The 20,543-nt window shown below is 48.2% G+C and overlaps 1 protein-coding gene across 7 annotated transcripts in view; it reads right to left on the bottom strand.

The window, feature by feature from the left end:
* CENPE (centromere protein E) overlaps positions 1-20,543 on the bottom strand; it is a 211,295-nt gene that overhangs the window by 29,439 nt on the left and 161,313 nt on the right. The gene's annotated exons all lie outside the window — the stretch shown is intronic.

Raw genomic sequence — 20,543 nt, forward strand, 5'->3', positions numbered from 1 at the left:
CCCTCAAGGTGCTCAAAACCACATTCAAGAAGTTTATTAACTTTAGGTGCTTCACAGGAACTTTGGGAATGTTTAAAAAAAAAAAAAAAGTGAACATTTACATTTTTTCACAAAAAATGTACTTCAGATCCAATTTTTTTTATATTCCCAAGAGTAACAGGAGAAATTAGACCCAAAACGTTGTGCAATTTGTCCTGAGTATACTGATACCCCATATGTGGGGGTAAACCACTGTTTGGGCACATGGCAGAGCTCGGAAGTGAAGGATTGCCATTCGACTTTTTCCAACACAAAATTGGCTGGAATTGAGATCAGACGCCATATTACGTTTGGAGAGCCCTTGATGTGCCTAAACAGTGGAAACCCTCCACAAGTGACACCATTTTGGAACTTATCTAGATGTGTGGTGAGAACTTTGAACCCCAGGTCCTTCACAGAAGTTGAGCCCTGAAAATAATACAAATCACATTTTCCTCACAATAATGTTAATTTAGCTCCAAATTTTGCATTTTCATAAGGGCAACCAGAGAAATTGCGGCCCCGTACCGACGCTAGTGTCAAAGCAGACTTACTGACACTATGGGTGTGTCACAGAATTTTACACCATTGGGCAGTGAGGACAAAACTACATTTTTACCACCAAAATTTTGTTTTAGTCAAAGGTTTTACTTTTTCACACAAGAAGTGGGTGAAAATGGCACTAAAATTTGCCCCACAATTTCTACTGAACATGGCAATACCCCATATGTGGCTGTACAGTACTGCTGAGGCCTCTTTCACACTTCAGTTTTTTACAATCAGTCACAATCCGTCAAAATGTTGAAAAGACGGATCCTGTGCAGATTGTAAAAAACTGAAGCACTGGATCCATTTTGTGACGGATCCGTCGAGGCAGTTGTTGCCAGAATTTAAGGCTATGTGCACACGTTGCGTATGCGTCTTCGCCGCGTTTTTTCACTGCGAAAACGCATACACAACCGATGTTAAAAATAAAAAATGTTGATATTTTCACCTTCTGGCGTCCCCCGCAGCCTACCCGATGCTCCTGTTCCCAGTGATGCCTTGCAAGACAATGACCTGTGATGACATAATACTTCCACACATGCAGTTTTGAAAGACGGCATCCGTCGCTGGATTCCTGCTTTTGATGGTTAGCGACGGATCCTGCGTCCATAGGCTTCCATTATAGCGAACGGCGGACAGTGCAGGATCCGTCGTCGAGTGATTTTCCGACATACACAAAAAATGTTTCAATGTGTGTTGTCTCCACCCGACGGACAGCGATTTTAAGATGGATCCAGCGCACGACAGATGAAACGGAAGGCCATCCGTCACAAATACAAGTCTATGAGGAAAAAAAAAGGATCCAGCAGAAACATTTGCTGGATCCGTTTTTTTCACAAAACGACGGATTTTGACGGAAACAAAAAGACGGAAGTGTGAAAGAAGCCTTAGCCGTACAGAGACTCGGGAGGAACAGAGCGCTATTTGCCTCCTGGAGCGCAGATTTTCCTAGAATAGTTTGTCGACTCCATATACAAAGCACATAATTGCTACAAGAGCAGAATCCCCCCTCAAGTGACCCCATTTGGGAAACTATACCCCTTGGGGAATTTATCTACAGGTGTAGTGAAAATTTTGACTTCATGGGTATTTTTCAGAAACAAGCAGCAATGAATGTTGCCGAGTGAAAATTGCAAACTGCCGCTGTAGTGACCAGTATGTTGTAGTAACCAGTACGTTGCGGTCACCAGTACGTTATGCCCAACCCGTGCTTCTTTAGCCATGCACCTCTAAGTTAGGCGGGCTCTCATCGCTTCAGAAATGCCAAACGTAAAGGCAATATGTGGTTTAGGCACACACTGGGGCTCAGAAGGGAGGGGGGCATTTGGATTTAGGAGCGGAGAATTTGCCGAATTTCTTTTGCCGGGTGAGGAGCCATTTTGCTTTTCCAGAGCCTTTGTGCTACCGGTAACGTGGAAGCCCCCTACATTTCCGTTAACAGATGGCGAACTTGAGTGAGGGCTTGCTTTCTTTGTGGATTGAGTTGAAGCTTTTATTGGGAACATTTTACATAATGTTTGGGATCACATTTGTCCGGCGCTCTAAGCTGACCACTTACTTTGGGGTTTCCATCTAAATATGTGAGTGACGTGATACAGATGAAACCCCTGAGGAATCCATTCACTATAATGAGGCAGCAGAGTTACTCTGGACTCCGTCAGGCCTCTATTCAGTGGTGTCCTTTTTAGAAGTGCACAAAACTGTGGTCGACGGTACTTTTATGCAATCCTAAAAAGACGGACATCGCCGGGTCACAGGTCAGTTGGCATCCACAGTGCCTCCATCTACCTTATTATAGGGAATCTTCCACCAGAGGTTCTGTCTGAATCACTTATTTCAGAGATTTACGCGGAAACCCCCATGTAAGCACTCAGTGCAGGATAAATGTGCGCTGAGCCTTACTGTGATCTTTGGGAGGTAGAATGAAGAAAAACTGCATGTGAAGAATCGATTTCTATGCCGTTTCATGTGCGCTATAAGTGATTAAGTGACTTTATTCTTCGAATTGGTGCGATTAGGAAACCAGATTTAGGCCTCTTTCACACGTCCGTGTCTCCGGTATATGTGGTGACAGTTTTCACACGTATCGGGGAAACGTACATACGTAGACCCATGCAATTGAATGGGTCTGTGCACGTCAATGTGTTTCCATGGACCATGTGTCCATGGGCAAAACACGCTGACATGTCCGTTTTTTTCTTTTTTTAATGTTCGCATGGGCTGCAAAACGTCACACACACGGATAACACACATGGATGTCATCCGTGTGACACACATTGGTGCCGGGACTAGAAGTGTTACAGTAAGCGCTGCTCCCCGGCGCCTGGTGCTGAACATGTCTCATAATTCTCCCTCGCTCTGCCGGTGATCGGCGCGAGCAGGGGAAAGAATGATAAGAATTATATTTAAGTGATAAGAGACAGCAGGCAGCGGCTGTTGAGACTATTACTCCCATCAGCCTACCCCTGTTGCTGCTAATAACAGTGACAGCAGGAGCGGATGATGGGGGTATTCATCAGCCACTGCCTGCGCAATAAATGAAAAAAAAAAAAAAAAAAAAAGGCGTGGGTTCCCCTGTATTTTCTATAACCATCCAGACAACCCTCAGCTGTCAGCAAGGATGGTTTTTAAGAATAGAGGGGTCCCCACGCTGTTTTGTTTATTTTTAAACGGCGTGGGGTCCCTCTCATTTTCGCCAATCAGCCTTGCTAAAGCCGACACCTGGTATTCTTAGGCTGGTAAGGGGCCATGGATATTGAACCCCCAGCCTAAAAATAGCAGCCTGCAGTTGCCCAGAAAAGGCACATGTATTAGATCTGCCAATTCTGGCGCTTTGCCTGGCTCTTCCCACTTGCTCTGTAGCGGTGGCAAGTGGGGTTCATATTTGTGGGGTTGATGTCACCTTTGAATTGTCAAGTGACATCAAGCCCACGGCTTAGTAATGGAGAGGTGTTTATGAGACACCTATCTATTACTAATCCTATAGTTACACGGTAAATAAAGACAGCCAGAATAAAGTCTTTTATTGGAAATAAAACAAAGAACAGTTTTCCATTTTTATTTAAAAATAACAAAACACAACTATACTCACTTAATGCCTATTTCACCTAAGCCCTCATTCTCCTGTAATAAAACAAAAATCAAAACAACAATATCCCTCACCTGTTGGTCGTTCTGTCCCACGCTGTAATCCACGTCTGGGGGGATAATTAGTTTTCAACCTGGACGGCGTCAAGATGCGAAAGTCCAGGCTGAGGATCACTGGTGCCTGAGCTGCTGCAAGCGCAGTCAGTGACTGGAGGTGACGTCATAGACGTTTACCTCTGGTCACTGAGGCTCTGTTCCCAACCGAGCTGAACTGCGGCGAGATCCCCGCTATCACCGTGAGCTAGTAGAGTAATAGTCCAAACAGCCACAGCCTGCTGTCTCTCTTATCACTTAAATATAACTCTCCCCTGCTTGAGCCGATCCCTGGCAGAGGAGGAAAGAATGATAAGAGCAGTGTTCAGCCCCCTGACGCCGGGGAACAGCGCTTACTGTAACACTTCTTCCCTGGCGCCAATCTGTGTGGTACGGATGTGGCACACGCATGCCATACATGTGCCGCAAGGCTTACACACACACATGAACACTGACATGTCCGGAAATATCAGCACGTGTAAAAGAGACGTTATATCGGGTTTTTGTGTTTGGCTGCTGTCACACACTAAAAGATGCCTTTTACTGCAAAAAAATAGTTTTTGCATCACCACATTTTGAGAGATATATTTTTTCCATATTTTGGAAAAATATTTTGGCCCAGAGTGTCATGTGAGGTCTTGTTTAATGCAGAACGAGTTAACGTTTTTATTGGTACCATTTTCTGGCACATAACATTTTTTGATCGCTTTCTATTCCGATTTTGAATGAACAAAAATCAGCAATTCAGGAATTTCTTTTGTGGGGGTTTATGCCGTTCCGTGTGGGGTAAAATTGATAAGCCAGTTTTATTCTTCTGGTCAGTATGATTACAGTGATACCTCATTTATATTTTTTTTATGTTTTGTCGCTTTTATACAATAAAAACTATAGAAAAAACATTTATTTTTGCATTGCTTTATTCTGAGGGCTATAACTTTTTTATTTTTCTGTTGAAGGAGCAGTATGGCGGCTTGTTTTTTGCAGGACAAGATGATGTTTTCAGAGGTAACATGTTTATTTATATCCATCCTTTTCATCACGTGTTATTCCACTTTGGCGGTATGATAAAGCTTTGTTTTTAGCCTTGTTTTTATTTTTTTTTGGTGTTCACTAAAGGAGTCATCTATAGTGGGACAGTTTTATATGTCGGATTGTTGCGGATACTGCAATACCAAATATTCATTCAAGTACCGTATATACTCGAGTATAAGCCGAGATTTTCAGCCCAAATTTTTGGGCTGAAAGTGCCCCTCTCGGCTTATACTCGAGTCATGATCGGTGGTGGGGTCGGCGGGTGAGGACTGTCATATACTCACCTAGTTCCGGCGATCCTGGCGCTCCCCCTGCCCGTCCTACTGTCTTCGGTGCTGCAGCTCTTCCCCTGAGCGGTCACGTGGGACCGCTCATTAGAGAAATGAATAGGCTGCTCCACCTCCCATAGGGGCGGAGCCGCCTATTCATTTCTCTAATAAAGCGGTGCCGGTGACCGCTGATAGAGGAAGAGGCTGCGGCACCGAAGACCAGCTGTCCGGGGGGAAGGAGCGGGACGCCGGGAGCAGGTAAGTATGTCATATTTACCTTCCCTCGTTCCACACGCCGGACGCCGCTCTGTCTTCCCGGCGTCTCTCTCTCTGCACTGACTGTGCAGGTCAGAGGGCGCGATGACGCATATAGTGTGCGCGCCGTCCTCTGCCTGATCAGTCAGTGCAGAGAGACGCCGGGACCGGACGTGAGGAGCTGCAAGCAAGAGAGGTGAGTGTGTGTGTTTTTTTTTTTATTGCAGCAGCAGCAGCAATGGCACAGATTTATGTGGAGCATCTATGGGGCAACGGTGCAGAGCACTATATGGCACAGCTATGGGGCAACGGTGCAGAGCACTATATATATGGCACAGATATGGGGCAATGGTGCAGAGCACTATATGGCACAGCTATGGGGCAACGGTGCAGAGCACTATATGGCACAGCTATGGGGCAACGGTGCAGAGCACTATATGGCACAGCTATGGGGCAACGGTGCAGAGCACTATATGGCACAGCTATGGGGCAACGGTGCAGAGCACTATATGGCACAGCTATGGGGCAACGGTGCAGAGCACTATATGGCACAGCTATGGGGCAACGGTGCAGAGCACTATATGGCACAGCTATGGGGCAACGGTGCAGAGCACTATATGGCACAGCTATGGGGCAACGGTGCAGAGCACTATATGGCACAGCTATGGGGCAACGGTGCAGAGCACTATATGGCACAGCTATGGGGCAACGGTGCAGAGCACTATATGGCACAGCTATGGGGCAACGGTGCAGAGCATTATATATATGGCACAGCTATGGGGCAACGGTGCAGAGCATTATATATATGGCACAGCTATGGGGCAACGGTGCAGAGCACTATATGGCACAGCTATGGGGCAACAGTGCAGAGCACTATATATATGGCACAGCTATGGGGCAACGGTGCAGAGCACTATATGGCACAGCTATGGGGCAACGGTGCAGAGCACTATATATATGGCACAGCTATGGGGCAACGGTGCAGAGCACTATATGGCACAGCTATGGGGCAACGGTGCAGAGCACTATATGGCACAGCTATGGGGCAACGGTGCAGAGCACTATATGGAACAGCTATGGGGCAACGGTGCAGAGCACTATATGGCACAGCTATGGGGCAACGGTGCAGAGCACTATATGGCACAGCTATGGGGCAACGGTGCAGAGCACTATATGGCACAGCTATGGGGCAACGGTGCAGAGCACTATATGGCACAGCTATGGGGCAACGGTGCAGAGCACTATATGGCACAGCTATGGGGCAACGGTGCAGAGCACTATATGGCACAGCTATGGGGCAACGGTGCAGAGCACTATATGGCACAGCTATGGGGCAACGGTGCAGAGCACTATATGGCACAGCTATGGGGCAACGGTGCAGAGCACTATATGGCACAGCTATGGGGCAACGGTGCAGAGCACTATATGGCACAGCTATGGGGCAACGGTGCAGAGCACTATATGGCACAGCTATGGGGCAACAGTGCAGAGCACTATATATATGGCACAGCTATGGGGCAACGGTGCAGAGCACTATATGGCACAGCTATGGGGCAACAGTGCAGAGCACTATATATATGGCACAGCTATGGGGCAACGGTGCAGAGCACTATATGGCACAGCTATGGGGCAACGGTGCAGAGCACTATATGGCACAGCTATGGGGCAACGGTGCAGAGCACTATATGGCACAGCTATGGGGCAACGGTGCAGAGCACTATATGGCACAGCTATGGGGCAACGGTGCAGAGCACTATATGGCACAGCTATGGGGCAACGGTGCAGAGCACTATATGGCACAGCTATGGGGCAACGGTGCAGAGCACTATATGGCATAGCTATGGGGCAACGGTGCAGAGCACTATATGGCACAGCTATGGGGCAACGGTGCAGAGCACTATATGGCACAGCTATGGGGCAACGGTGCAGAGCACTATATGGCACAGCTATGGGGCAACGGTGCAGAGCACTATATGGCACAGCTATGGGGCAACGGTGCAGCACTATATGGCACAGCTATGGGGCAACGGTGCAGAGCATTATATATACGGCACAGCTATGGGGCAACGGTGTAGAGCACTATATGGCACAGCTATGGGGCAACAGTGCAGAGCACTATATATATGGCACAGCTATGGGGCAACGGTGCAGAGCACTATATGGCACAGCTATGGGGCAACGGTGCAGAGCACTATATGGCACAGCTATGTGGCAACGGTGCAGAGCACTGTATGGCACAGCTATGGGGCAACGGTGCAGAGCACTGTATGGCACAGCTATGGGGCAACGGTGCAGAGCACTATATGGCACAGCTATGGGGCAACGGTGCAGAGCACTATATGGCACAGCTATGGGGCAACGGTGCAGAGCATTATATATATGGCATAGCTATGGGGCAACGGTGCAGAGCACTATATGCATCAGCTATGGGGCAACGGTGCAGAGCACTATATGGCACAGCTATGGGGCAACGGTGCAGAGCACTATATGGCACAGCTATGGGGCAACGGTGCAGAGCACTGTATGACACAGCTATGGGGCAACGGTGCAGAGCACTGTATGGCACAGCTATGGGGCAACGGTGCAGAGCACTATATGGCACAGCTATGGGGCAACGGTGCAGAGCACTATATGGCACAGCTATGGGGCAACGGTGCAGAGCATTATATATATGGCATAGCTATGGGGCAACGGTGCAGAGCACTATATGGCACAGCTATGGGGCAACGGTGCAGAGCATTATATATATGGCATAGCTATGGGGCAACGGTGCAGAGCACTATATGGCACAGCTATGGGGCAACGGTGCAGAGCATTATATATATGGCATAGCTATGGGGCAACGGTGCAGAGCACTATATGGCACAGCTATGGGGCAACGGTGCAGAGCACTATATGGCACAGCTATGGGGCAACGGTGCAGAGCACTGTATGGCACAGCTATGGGGCAACGGTGCAGAGCACTATATGGCACAGCTATGGGGCAACGGTGCAGAGCACTATATGGCACAGCTATGGGGCAACGGTGCAGAGCATTATATATATGGCATAGCTATGGGGCAACGGTGCAGAGCACTATATGGCACAGCTATGGGGCAACGGTGCAGAGCACTATATGGCACAGCTATGGGGCAACGGTGCAGAGCACTATATATATGGCACAGCTATGGGGCAACAGTGCAGAGCACTATATGGCACAGCTATGGGGCAATGGTGCAGAGCATTATATATATGGCACAGCTATGGGGCAACGGTGCAGAGCACTATATGGCACAGCTATGGGGCAATGGTGCAGAGCATTGTATATATGGCACAGCTATGGGGCAATGGTGCAGAGCACTATATGGCACAGCTATGGGGCAATGGTGCAGAGCATTATATATATGGCACAGCTATGGGGCAACGGTGCAGAGCATTATATATATGGCACAGCTATGGGGCAACGGTGCAGAGCATTATATATATGGCATAGCTATGGGGCAACGGTGCAGAGCACTATATGGCACAGCTATGGGGCAACGGTGCAGAGCATTATATATATGGCATAGCTATGGGGCAACGGTGCAGAGCACTATATGGCACAGCTATGGGGCAACGGTGCAGAGCATTATATATATGGCACAGCTATGGGGCAACGGTGCAGAGCATTATATATATGGCATAGCTATGGGGCAACGGTGCAGAGCACTATATGGCACAGCTATGGGGCAACGGTGCAGAGCATTATATATATGGCATAGCTATGGGGCAACGGTGCAGAGCACTATATGGCACAGCTATGGGGCAACGGTGCAGAGCACTATATGGCACAGCTATGGGGCAACGGTGCAGAGCACTGTATGGCACAGCTATGGGGCAACGGTGCAGAGCACTATATGGCACAGCTATGGGGCAACGGTGCAGAGCACTATATGGCACAGCTATGGGGCAACGGTGCAGAGCATTATATATATGGCATAGCTATGGGGCAACGGTGCAGAGCACTATATGGCACAGCTATGGGGCAACGGTGCAGAGCACTATATGGCACAGCTATGGGGCAACGGTGCAGAGCATTATATATATGGCACAGCTATGGGGCAACAGTGCAGAGCACTATATGGCACAGCTATGGGGCAATGGTGCAGAGCATTATATATATGGCACAGCTATGGGGCAACGGTGCAGAGCACTATATGGCACAGCTATGGGGCAATGGTGCAGAGCATTGTATATATGGCACAGCTATGGGGCAATGGTGCAGAGCACTATATGGCACAGCTATGGGGCAATGGTGCAGAGCATTATATATATGGCACAGCTATGGGGCAACGGTGCAGAGCATTATATATATGGCACAGCTATGGGGCAACGGTGCAGAGCATTATATATATGGCATAGCTATGGGGCAACGGTGCAGAGCACTATATGGCACAGCTATGGGGCAACAGTGCAGAGCACTATATGGCACAGCTATGGGGCAACGGTGCAGAGCATTATATATATGGCATAGCTATGGGGCAACGGTGCAGAGCACTATATGGCACAGCTATGGGGCAACGGTGCAGAGCATTATATATATGGCACAGCTATGGGGCAACAGTGCAGAGCACTATATGGCACAGCTATGGGGCAATGGTGCAGAGCATTATATATATGGCACAGCTATGGGGCAACGGTGCAGAGCACTATATGGCACAGCTATGGGGCAATGGTGCAGAGCATTGTATATATGGCACAGCTATGGGGCAACGGTGCAGAGCATTATATATATGGCACAGCTATGGGGCAACGGTGCAGAGCATTATATATATGGCACAGCTATCTATGGGGCAACGGTGCAGAGCATTGTATATATGGCACAGCTTTATGTGGAGCAACTATGGGGCCATAATGAACGGTGCAGAGCATTATATGTGGCACAGTTTTATGTGGAGCATCTATGGGGCCATAATGAACGGTGCAGAGCATTATATGTGGCACAGCTTTATGTGGAGCATCTATGGGGCCATAATGAACAGTATGGAGCATCTATTTTTAATTTTGAAATTCACCGGTAGCTGCTGCATTTTCCACCCTAGGCTTATACTAGAGTCAATAAGTTTTCCCAGTTTTTTGTGGCAAAATTAGGGGGGTCGGCTTATACTCGGGTCGGCTTATACTCGAGTATATACGGTATTTATAAAGAGAAAGATAAATAATTACAAAATCAATATATATTCTATTTAAAAATATTTTTACAATTTAAACTTTTTTTAAAATTATTTTTCTTTAACTTTTTTACTTTGTCCCAATATGGGACAATAATTTTTTGCAGGCTGATCGCTTCTATAGCATGCAGATGTAGCAACCTCTCCGTGCTATAGAAACTGATAGCTCTGCACTGACTGAGACTTGCTTATCATGCACTGCGCATGATCAGCAAGTTTCCTAGCTCTGGTGACCCGGATGTCGCCATGACATCATCGGGTCACCATGGCAACGATCAGGACCCCACGTCATGCAACGGGGTGTCCGATCCAAAGGCAGAGGGGCTGTCAGCATTTCGAGAGTTAAAGTGCCGGGAGCAGTCTGTGACCGCTACTGGCACCAAGTGCTGGGTGTCAGCTATCAAAATCAGCTGACACCCGGCAGCAATCACCCGTGCAGCCCCCGTGTGCACGGTGTTGTGAATTCCGCTCTTGGCTCCCTCCGGTGGTTGTAAGTGGCATTTTTGTGAATTCTGTACTTGGGCTCCCTCCTGTGGTTTTGAGTGGTATGGCTGCTTCTGGGATTTAGCTTCAGCAGCTGTTTTTTTCTGATCGTCTTTCTGGCTCGGCTATATTAGTCTGCCTGTTCCCTCATTCAATGCCAGTTGTCAATTGTTCCAGCCTGGAGTCACGGCTCTTTGGATTTCCCTGACACTCTGACCAGTTCAGCAAAGCTAAGTCCTTGCTTGTCCTTTTGCAGTTCACTTGTTGTGGACTTTGTTGTTCAGCACTTTCTATGTTTTGCTCATTTGTCCAGCTTATCAGTATGAACCTATTCAGCTAAGCTGGAAGCTCTGGGCAGCAGAGTTTGCCCTCCAGACCTTTAGTCAGGTGTGGAGATTTTTGCATTTCTCTGCGGTGGACTTTTTCTAGTTTTTATTACTGACCGCACAGTGTTCTGTCCTGTACTAATTCTATCTAGCTAGAAGTGGCCTCTTTTGCTAAATCTTGTTTCATACTACGTATGTCATTTCCTTCTCCTCTCGCAGTCATTTGTGGGGGGCTGTCCTATCCTTTGGGGATTTTCTCTGAGGCAAGATAGCTTTCCTGTTTCTACCTTTAGGGGTAGCTAGTTCTCCGGCTGTGACGAGGTGTCCAGGGAGTGACAGGAACATCCCACGGCTACTGCTAGTGTCTGTGTTAAGATTAGGAACTGCGGTCGGTATAGTTACCACCTGCTCAGAGCTAGTCGCATGTCGCTCCTACATCACCAGACCATAACAGTACAACTGGCCCAAAAATGAACTGAATGCATCTCAAAAGAAGGAAAAGAAAAAGTTCTGAGCCATTTTTTTTTCTTTAGTCTGTTTTGTCTTTTTCCTTCCTCTTAATCTCTGGGTGATTCAGGATTTGGATGCGGGCATGGATGTTCAGGGGTTGTTTTCTCGTGTGGATCAGCTTGCTGCAAGAGTACAGAGTATTCAAGATTATGTTGTTCAGACTCCGGCCTTAGAGCCTAGAATTCCTACTCCGGATTTGTTTTACGGGGATAGATCTAAGTTTTTGAACTTTAAAAATAACTGCAAATTGTTTTTTGCTCTGAAACCCCGTTCCTCTGGTGACCCCACTCAGCAAGTTAAAATAGTTATTTCTCTGCTGCGTGGTGACCCTCAGGACTGGGCATTCTCCCTTGAGTCAGGGGATCCAGCATTGCTTAATGTAGATGCATTTTTTCAATCGCTCGGATTATTGTATGACGAACCTAACTCTGTGGATCATGCGGAAAAAAACCTTGTTGGCTCTGTGCCAGGGTCAGGAAGCGGCAGAATTATACTGCCAGAAATTTAGAAAATGGTCTGTGCTCACTAAATGGAATGAGGATGCTCTGGCAGCAATTTTCAGAAAGGGTCTTTCTGAAGCCCTTAAGGATGTTATGGTGGGATTCCCCACGCCTGTTGGTTTGAGCGAATCTATGTCTCTGGCCATTCAGATTGATCGGCGCCTGCGCGAACGCAAAGTGGTGCACCATATGTCAGCGTCCTCTGAGCAGAGACCTGAGCCTATGCAATGTGATAGGATTTTGACTAGAGCGGAACTGAGGGTGACGAATGGAAAACTGCATTTAATACGCCCGAAGGCCATTTTGAATACCTGGTGATGCCTTTCTAATGCTCCTTCTGTATTTCAGTCCTTTATGCATGATATTTTCCGCAATTATCTTGATAAATTCTTCATTGTGTATTTGGATGATATTTTGATTTTTTCCAATGATTGGGAGTCTCATGTGAAGCAGGTCAGGATGGTATTCCAGATCCTTCGTGATAATGCTCTATTTGTGAAGGGGTCTAAGTGCCTATTTGGAGTTCAGAAGGTCTCTTTTTTGGGGTTTATTTTTTCTCCTTCATCTATAGAAATGGATCCTGTTAAGGTCCAAGCCATTCATGACTGGATTCAACCCACATCTGTGAAGAGCCTTCAGAAATTTTTGGGCTTTGCTAATTTATATCGCCGTTTCATTGCCAACTTCTCTAGTGTGGTTAAACCCCTGACCGATTTGACGAAGAAAGGCGCTGATGTGACTAATTGGTCCTCTGAGGCTGTTGAGGCCTTTCAGGAGCTTAAACGCCGATTTACTTCTGCCCCTGTCTTGCGTCAGCCGGATGTTTCTCTTCCTTTTCAGGTTGAGGTTGACGCTTCTGAGATTGGGGCAGGGGCCGTTTTGTCACAGAGGAATTCTGATGGTTCCTTGATGAAGCCATGTGCCTTCTTTTCCCGAAAGTTTTCGCCTGCGGAACGTAATTATGATGTCGGCAATCGTGAGTTGTTGGCTATGAAGTGGGCATTTGAGGAGTGGCGACATTGGCTTGAGGGAGCCAAGCACCGCATTGTGGTCTTGACCGATCATAAGAATCTGATTTACCTTGAGTCGGCCAAGCGGCTGAACCCTAGACAGGCTCGGTGGTCCCTGTTTTTTTCCCGTTTTGACTTTGTGGTCTCATATCTTCTGGGATCTAAGAATGTTAAGGCGGATGCCCTCTCTAGGAGTTTTTTGCCTGATTCTCCTGGAGTCCTTGAGCCGGTTGGCATTCTTAGGGAAGGGCTGATTCTGTCTGCCATCTCCCCTGATTTGCGGCAGGTGCTTCAGGAATTTCAGGCTGATAAACCTGACTGCTGTCCTGTGGGGAAGCTGTTTGTTCCTGATAGATGGACAAGTAAGGTAATTTCTGAGGTCCATTGTTCTGTGTTGGCCGGTCATCCTGGGATTTTTGGTACCAGAGATTTGGTTGCTAGGTCCTTTTGGTGGCCTTCCTTGTCGCGGGATGTGCGTTCTTTTGTGCAGTCCTGTGGGACTTGTGCCCGGGCTAAGCCTTGCTGTTCCCGCGCTAGTGGGTTGCTTTTGCCTTTGCCTGTCCCGGAGAGGCCTTGGACGCATATTTCCATGGATTTTATTTCGGACCTTCCTGTCTCCCAGAGGATGTCTGTTATCTGGGTGGTTTGTGACCGGTTCTCTAAGATGGTCCATTTGGTGCCTTTGCCTAAATTGCCTTCCTCCTCTGATTTGGTTCCATTGTTTTTTCAGCATGTGGTTCGTTTGCATGGCATTCCGGAGAATATTGTGTCTGACAGGGGTTCCCAGTTTGTTTCCAGGTTTTGGCGGGCCTTTTGTGCTAAGATGGGCATTAATTTGTCTTTTTCTTCGGCGTTCCATCCTCAGACAAATGGCCAAACTGAGCGAACTAATCAAACCTTGGAAACCTATTTGAGATGCTTTGTGTCTGCTGATCAGGATGATTGGATGGCTTTCTTGCCGTTGGCCGAGTTTGCCCTTAATAATCGGGCCAGTTCGGCTACTTTGGTATCGCCTTTCTTTTGTAATTTTGGTTTCCATCCTCGTTTTTCTTCAGGGCAGGTTGAGCCTTCTGATTGTCCTGGTGTAGATTCCGTGATGGACAGGTTACAGCAGATTTGGACTCATGTGGTAGACAATTTGACGTTGTCTCAGGAAAAGTCTCAGCGTTTTGCTAACCGCCGTCGGTGTGTTGGTCCTCGGCTTCGTGTGGGGGATTTGGTCTGGTTATCCTCTCGTCATGTTCCTATGAAGGTTTCTTCCCCTAAGTTCAAGCCTCGGTTTATTGGTCCTTATAAGATTTCTGAGATTATAAATCCAGTGTCTTTTCGTTTGGCCCTTCCAGCCTCTTTTGCCATCCACAATGTTTTCCATAGATCTTTGTTGCGGAGATATGTGGTACCCGTTGTTCCATCTGTTGATCCTCCTGCCCCAGTGTTGGTTGAGGGGGAGTTGGAATAGGTGGTTGAGAACATTTTGGATTCTCGTTTTTCGAGGCGGAGGCTTCAGTATCTTGTCAAGTGGAAGGGTTATGGCCAAGAGGATAATTCTTGGGTGGTTGCCTCCGATGTCCATGCCGCCGATTTGGTTCGTGCTTTTCATTTGGCTCGTCCTGATCGGCCTGGGGGCTCTGGTGAGGGTTTGGTGACCCCTCCTCAAGGGGGGGTACTGTTGTGAATTCCGCTCTTGGGCTCCCTCCGGTGGTTGTAAGTGGCATTTTTGTGAATTCTGTTCTTGGGCTCCCTCCTGTGGTTTTGAGTGGTATGGCTGCTTCTGGGATTTAGCTTCAGCAGCTGTTTTTTCTGATCGTCTTTCTGGCTCGGCTATATTAGTCTGCCTGTTCCCTCATTCAATGCCAGTTGTCAATTGTTCCAGCCTGGAGTCACGGCTCTTTGGATTTCCCTGACACTCTGACCAGTTCAGCAAAGCTAAGTCCTTGCTTGTCCTTTTGCAGTTCACTTGTTGTGGACTTTGTTGTTTACTTTCTATGTTTTGCTCATTTGTCCAGCTTATCAGTATGAACCTATTCAGCTAAGCTGGAAGCTCTGGGCAGCAGAGTTTGCCCTCCACACCTTTAGTCAGGTTTGGAGATTTTTGCATTTCTCTGCGGTGGACTTTTTCTAGTTTTTATTACTGACCGCACAGTGTTCTGTCCTGTACTAATTCTATCTAGCTAGAAGTGGCCTCCTTTGCTAAATCTTGTTTCATACTACGCATGTCATTTCCTTCTCCTCTCACAGTCATTATTTGTGGGGGGCTGTCTATCCTTTGGGGATTTTCTCTGAGGCAAGATAGCTTTCCTGTTTCTACCTTTAGGGGTAGCTAGTTCTCCGGCTGTGACGAGGTGTCCAGGGAGTGACAGGAACATCCCACGGCTACTGCTAGTGTCTGTGTTAAGATCAGGAACTGCGGTCTGTATAGTTACCACCTGCTCAGAGCTAGTCGCATGTCGCTCCTACATCACCAGACCATAACAGCACGGGCGATCGCGATGACTTAATATTTTGTCCATGGTCAAATAGGCCGAGGACACATGGACTGAATATTACATCCAATGTCAGAAGGGGGTTAAATGGGATTATTTCAAAAACAAACTTAAAATTAAGCCTAGTTGAATAAAGCTGGAATTTATGGAAAAGAAATCCAACTGGATATAACTTATGGGCTTCGTCTAAATAAGGGGATCCAGTAATTGTGAAAGCCTGTTCTTCTACAGCATTACATGACGAGTTAATGCAATTGGTTTTTATTAAAAATGTTGCCTTCTAGAAACTCTTCTTTGCACTGCCTATTGTTGGCTGCAAAATGTGTTACCAGAATCTGTTAGTGAGCTCGCTATGACAAATTTGTAACTCTTAACTGTCTTCTCCCAAGCTCTTCTCAGCTGATTTATAGCCACAGATGACATCCAATTTTAACGTTCAGGGAAAAAAAAGCCTGGCATGTAGAGGTCTTTTTTCCTTCTGGCAAGTAAACCATTAAAATCTATTACATATGCAAATGAGGGGGCTTTGGTGCACAGCAGTAGGAGTATTAAACGAAAGACAATAAAACTATGTCAAACCCAAAGAACTAACAACAAGCCAAAAGGCTAACACAGGGTGGGTGCTGTGTCCCCCAATGATTGGCTCGGAGAAAAGGATTTTATAGTGAGTACACAAAAATCCCTATTTCTCCTACGCCTCATTGGGGGACACAGGACCATGGGACGTGCTAAAGCAGTCCCTGGGTGGGGAGCATAATAGCTGCTATTACCCCATGTACCATAGACTTACAGCTAAGGTGCTGGGATAGGAGCACCCTTGACACAATAGGATTCCTGAATGGCCGATCGGATCCACTTGGCTAGAGTGGCCTTGGAAGGGTAAGCCCTTCCGTTGTCCCTCTGGAAGCACGAACAGGACATCTGACTTGTGGAAGGGAGCCGTCCGTGAGATGTACCTTTGAAGAGCTCTAACCACATCAAGAGTGCAGAGCTTTCTCAACGCGATGGACTGGTGCCGGATAGAATGAAGGCAGAATAATCTCTTCATTGAGGTGAAAGGAGGAAAAGACCTTGGGTAGAAAAAAGAGAAGTCCTCAAGACTGCCTTATCCGGGTGAAAAATCAGAAAACGGGGTCGGCAGGAGAGAGCCGCCAACTCCAAGACATGCCTGATTGACGTAATAGCCACTAGAAAAACTACATTCCAGGAAAGGTCAGAGACGTCCTGCAGTGGCTCAAAAGGGGCCTCCTGAAGAGCTCCAAGGACCAAATTAAGATCCCATGGATCCAAAGGCATTTTATAGGGAGGCGCCACACGGGAATCTCCCTGAATGAACTTCTTAACCAGTAATCTGGTGGCAATTTTTCGTTGTAAAGGACTGACAATGCTGACACTTGTCCCTTGAGGGAGCTAAGTGCGAGACCCGATTCTAGTCCTGATTGGAGAAATTCCAATATGGAAGGGATGGAAAATACCAAAGGGGATCATTGCACCACGCGAAGAAGATTCGCCAGGTACGGTGATAAATGCGCATGGACACGGGCTTTCTAGCACGAATCATGGAGGATGACTCCTCAGGAGAGAATCCAGCTTGGGCTCGAATCCAGGATTCAACAGCCACGCCATCAAAGACAGAGCCCCGGAGTTCTGTTGGTAAATCGGGCCCTGTGAGAGGAGATCCATGTGATCTGGAAGCCGCCAGGGGACGTCGGCGACCAGCTGAACCAGCTCCGCGTACCATGCCCGGCGCGGCCAGTCTGGCGCAATTAAGATCACTGGTACCCCCTCTGCCCTGATCTTCTTGATCACCCTCGGTAGCAGGGGGAGAGGAGGAAAAATGTACGGAAGGCGGAATTGATGCCACGGTAGAACCAAGACATCTGCTCCGATGGCGCATGGATCGAGTGATCAGGCAATGAATTTGTGGACCTTGTTGTTGAGCATTGAGGCCATGGGGTCCACATCCGAGGTCCCCCAGCGATGGCAAATCTGCTGGAAAACTTCCGGGTGAAGGGACCACTCGCCCGAGGCGAGACCCTGGCAACTGAGGAAGTCCACCGCCCAATTCTCCACACCTGGTATGTGGATCGCCAAGATCGGCAAATGGTTGAGCTCGGCCCAGCGGAGGATGTGGGTCACTTCGAGCATGGCAGTCTTGCTGCGGGTTCCCCCTTGACGGTTGATGTACGCCACCGCTGTGGCATTGTCGGACTGGATTCTGATGGGTCAACCTGCAAGGAGATGGTGGAAACTGAGCAAACCTAGTCTGATCGCTCGTATTTCCAGGATATTGATGGGGAGGCGCGACTCTAGAGTGGACCACTACCCTTGAGCTGTGTGGTGACTGAAGACTGTACCCCAGCCCAAAAGGCTGGCATCAATGGTCACCACCAGCCAGCGCACTGGGAGAAAGGACTTCCCCTGGTTCAGAGAGGACTTCAGCGTCCACCACCTGAGGATCTGCCTGACCGGCCAAGACAGACGGAAGTGGCTGTCGAGAGAAGACGCGTTCCCGTTCCAAACTGACAGCAGCGCATGTTGTAAGGGACGGAGATGGAACTGCGTGAACGGAACCGCTTCCATGGCAGCTACCATTTTGCCGTGAATGCGCAAGCTGAAATCAATGGAGTGAGAGACTGGGCGGGAGAGACTCTGTGCTCCCTGCTGCAAGGCCAAGGCCTTTTCTTGAGGGAGAATGACCAAGCCGCGGGAAGTGTCCAGGGTCATTTCCAAGAAGGAAATCCGCTGAGCTGGAACCAGGGAAGATTTTTCGAAGTTCATCTTCCAACCCAGGCGAGAAAGAGTATCCACCGTGATGTCGACGGACTCCTCGCAGGTTGGATATGACAGGCCTTTTATCAGCAGGGTGTCCAGGTACGGAAGTACCACCACTCCCCGATCATAAAAGATAGCCATGAAGGCTACCATGACTTTGGTGAAAACTCTGGGAGCGGTGGCAAGGCCAAAAGGTAAGGCCACAAAAGCGAAGCGAAGGAACTGTTGATGAGGGGGAAAAATTGGGATGTGGAGGTAAGTATCCTTGATCTCTATGGATGCTAGGAACTCTCCCTTTTCCATGGATGAGACGACAGAGCGGAGGGATTCCATTCTGAAGCTCCAAATTTTTACAAAGTGGTTCAGAAGCTTTAGGTCCAGTATCCATCCTTCTTTAGGACCACAAATAGGTTGTAGTAAAACCCCTTGAACCTTTGATCTAGGGGAACCGGAAAGATGACTCAGTCCCCTTGTAGTGCCCTTATGGCCTGGAGAAAAGCCGTTGTCTTTGTTTCGCGAGGACACGACTGAAAGAAACGTGTCTGGGAGGGGGGAACTATTTTGTATCCGGAGGACACCAGTTCTCGTGGACGACCGAGAGCCAGGCTTGGAGGAATGAAAGTAAACGGCCTACTTGGTCGATTTCCCCTGGATGTTGCAACGAGTCATTGAGTGGCAGGTCTAAGGGATCTGAATCCCTTAGATCCAGATGCCCTCGGTCTGGGTTCCCAGCTACGGTTAGGTCTGTATGAGACCTGGGAACCTCTGTGTCCGCGCGAAGCTCGTCCTGATCCGGAGGAGGTGGAAGACCAATTAGGATTCTTGCAAAAGGGCCGGAATCAAGGTTGTTGTTGATACCGAAACGGCCGGGTAGGCTTTTGTTGAGGAAGAAATTTACTCTTTCCTCCGGTAGCGTCAGAGAAAATTTGGTCTAGCTTTTCACCGAATAGGCGACCCGCTTGGTATGGCAGAGATGCCTAAGATTTTTTGGAAGCCGAATCTGCTCTCCAATCTGAGCCACAGGACTCTTCTGATAGAGACTGCATTTGCGACTGCTTGTGGAGCCCAATTGGCCGCGTCTATTGAGGCGTTAACTACGAAGTCCCCGGTTTGAGCGATCTGGTTGGCCACGTTGATTGCCTCTGAGGGGAGATTACTGTCGTGGATGGTTGTGGTCAGTACCTCAGCCCAAGCGACCATAGCCTTAGCCACCCAAGTAGCGGCAAAAGATGGAAAGAGCGACGCTCCTGTCGCCTCAAAGACAGATCGAGCCAGGTAGTCAATTTGGTGGTCAGAGATTTTTACTGAAGAACCGTCAGACAAGGAAAGGAGCGTCTTGGAGGCGAGATGCGATACTGCAGGGTCCACTGAAGGAGACTGCAGCCAGTTCTTCATTAGTTTCTGAGCGAAGGGGTATTTGGACTCAATCGGCTTTTGACCCGTGAAACGTTTATCGGACCGGTCCCTGTGTTTCTGGACAATGTCCTTAAATTCAGTATGAGTGACAAATACCCTTTGGACACGTTTTGACTTTTTGAAAGACACGACGTGTTCCCGAGTGGAAACAGATTCCTCGTCCACTTTCAGGGTCTTGTCGACCGCCTCAATAAGAGAATCAAGGGTCTCTTGAGAAGTCGAGGAATCATGAACTAAAGATGCATCGGACTCATATTCAGAGTCATGTGCATTGCGGTTCTCAGGAGAAGGGGAACGAGACATTGAACTCGCGGAGGCTGAAGCACAAACGGGGCCGTGGACAGGGGACACGACATGGGTCCGTTTTCTGGCACCCTGAGCCCTTAGTGACTGGGTGCACCCGCTGCTGGTGAACGGATCCGTACCATTGCCAGAGTCCTTTGCGGTAGACAACATGGCTTTCTGACTTAGAGAGGAACCCCGGAGGGAATCAATTTCCTTGGCCAGTGAAGTCATAGAATGTGACAGGGAAGCGGCCCACTCAGGGGAAC

This window comes from Ranitomeya variabilis, chromosome 1, assembly GCF_051348905.1.
Source record: "Ranitomeya variabilis isolate aRanVar5 chromosome 1, aRanVar5.hap1, whole genome shotgun sequence".
Taxonomy (NCBI): Eukaryota; Metazoa; Chordata; class Amphibia; order Anura; family Dendrobatidae; genus Ranitomeya; species Ranitomeya variabilis.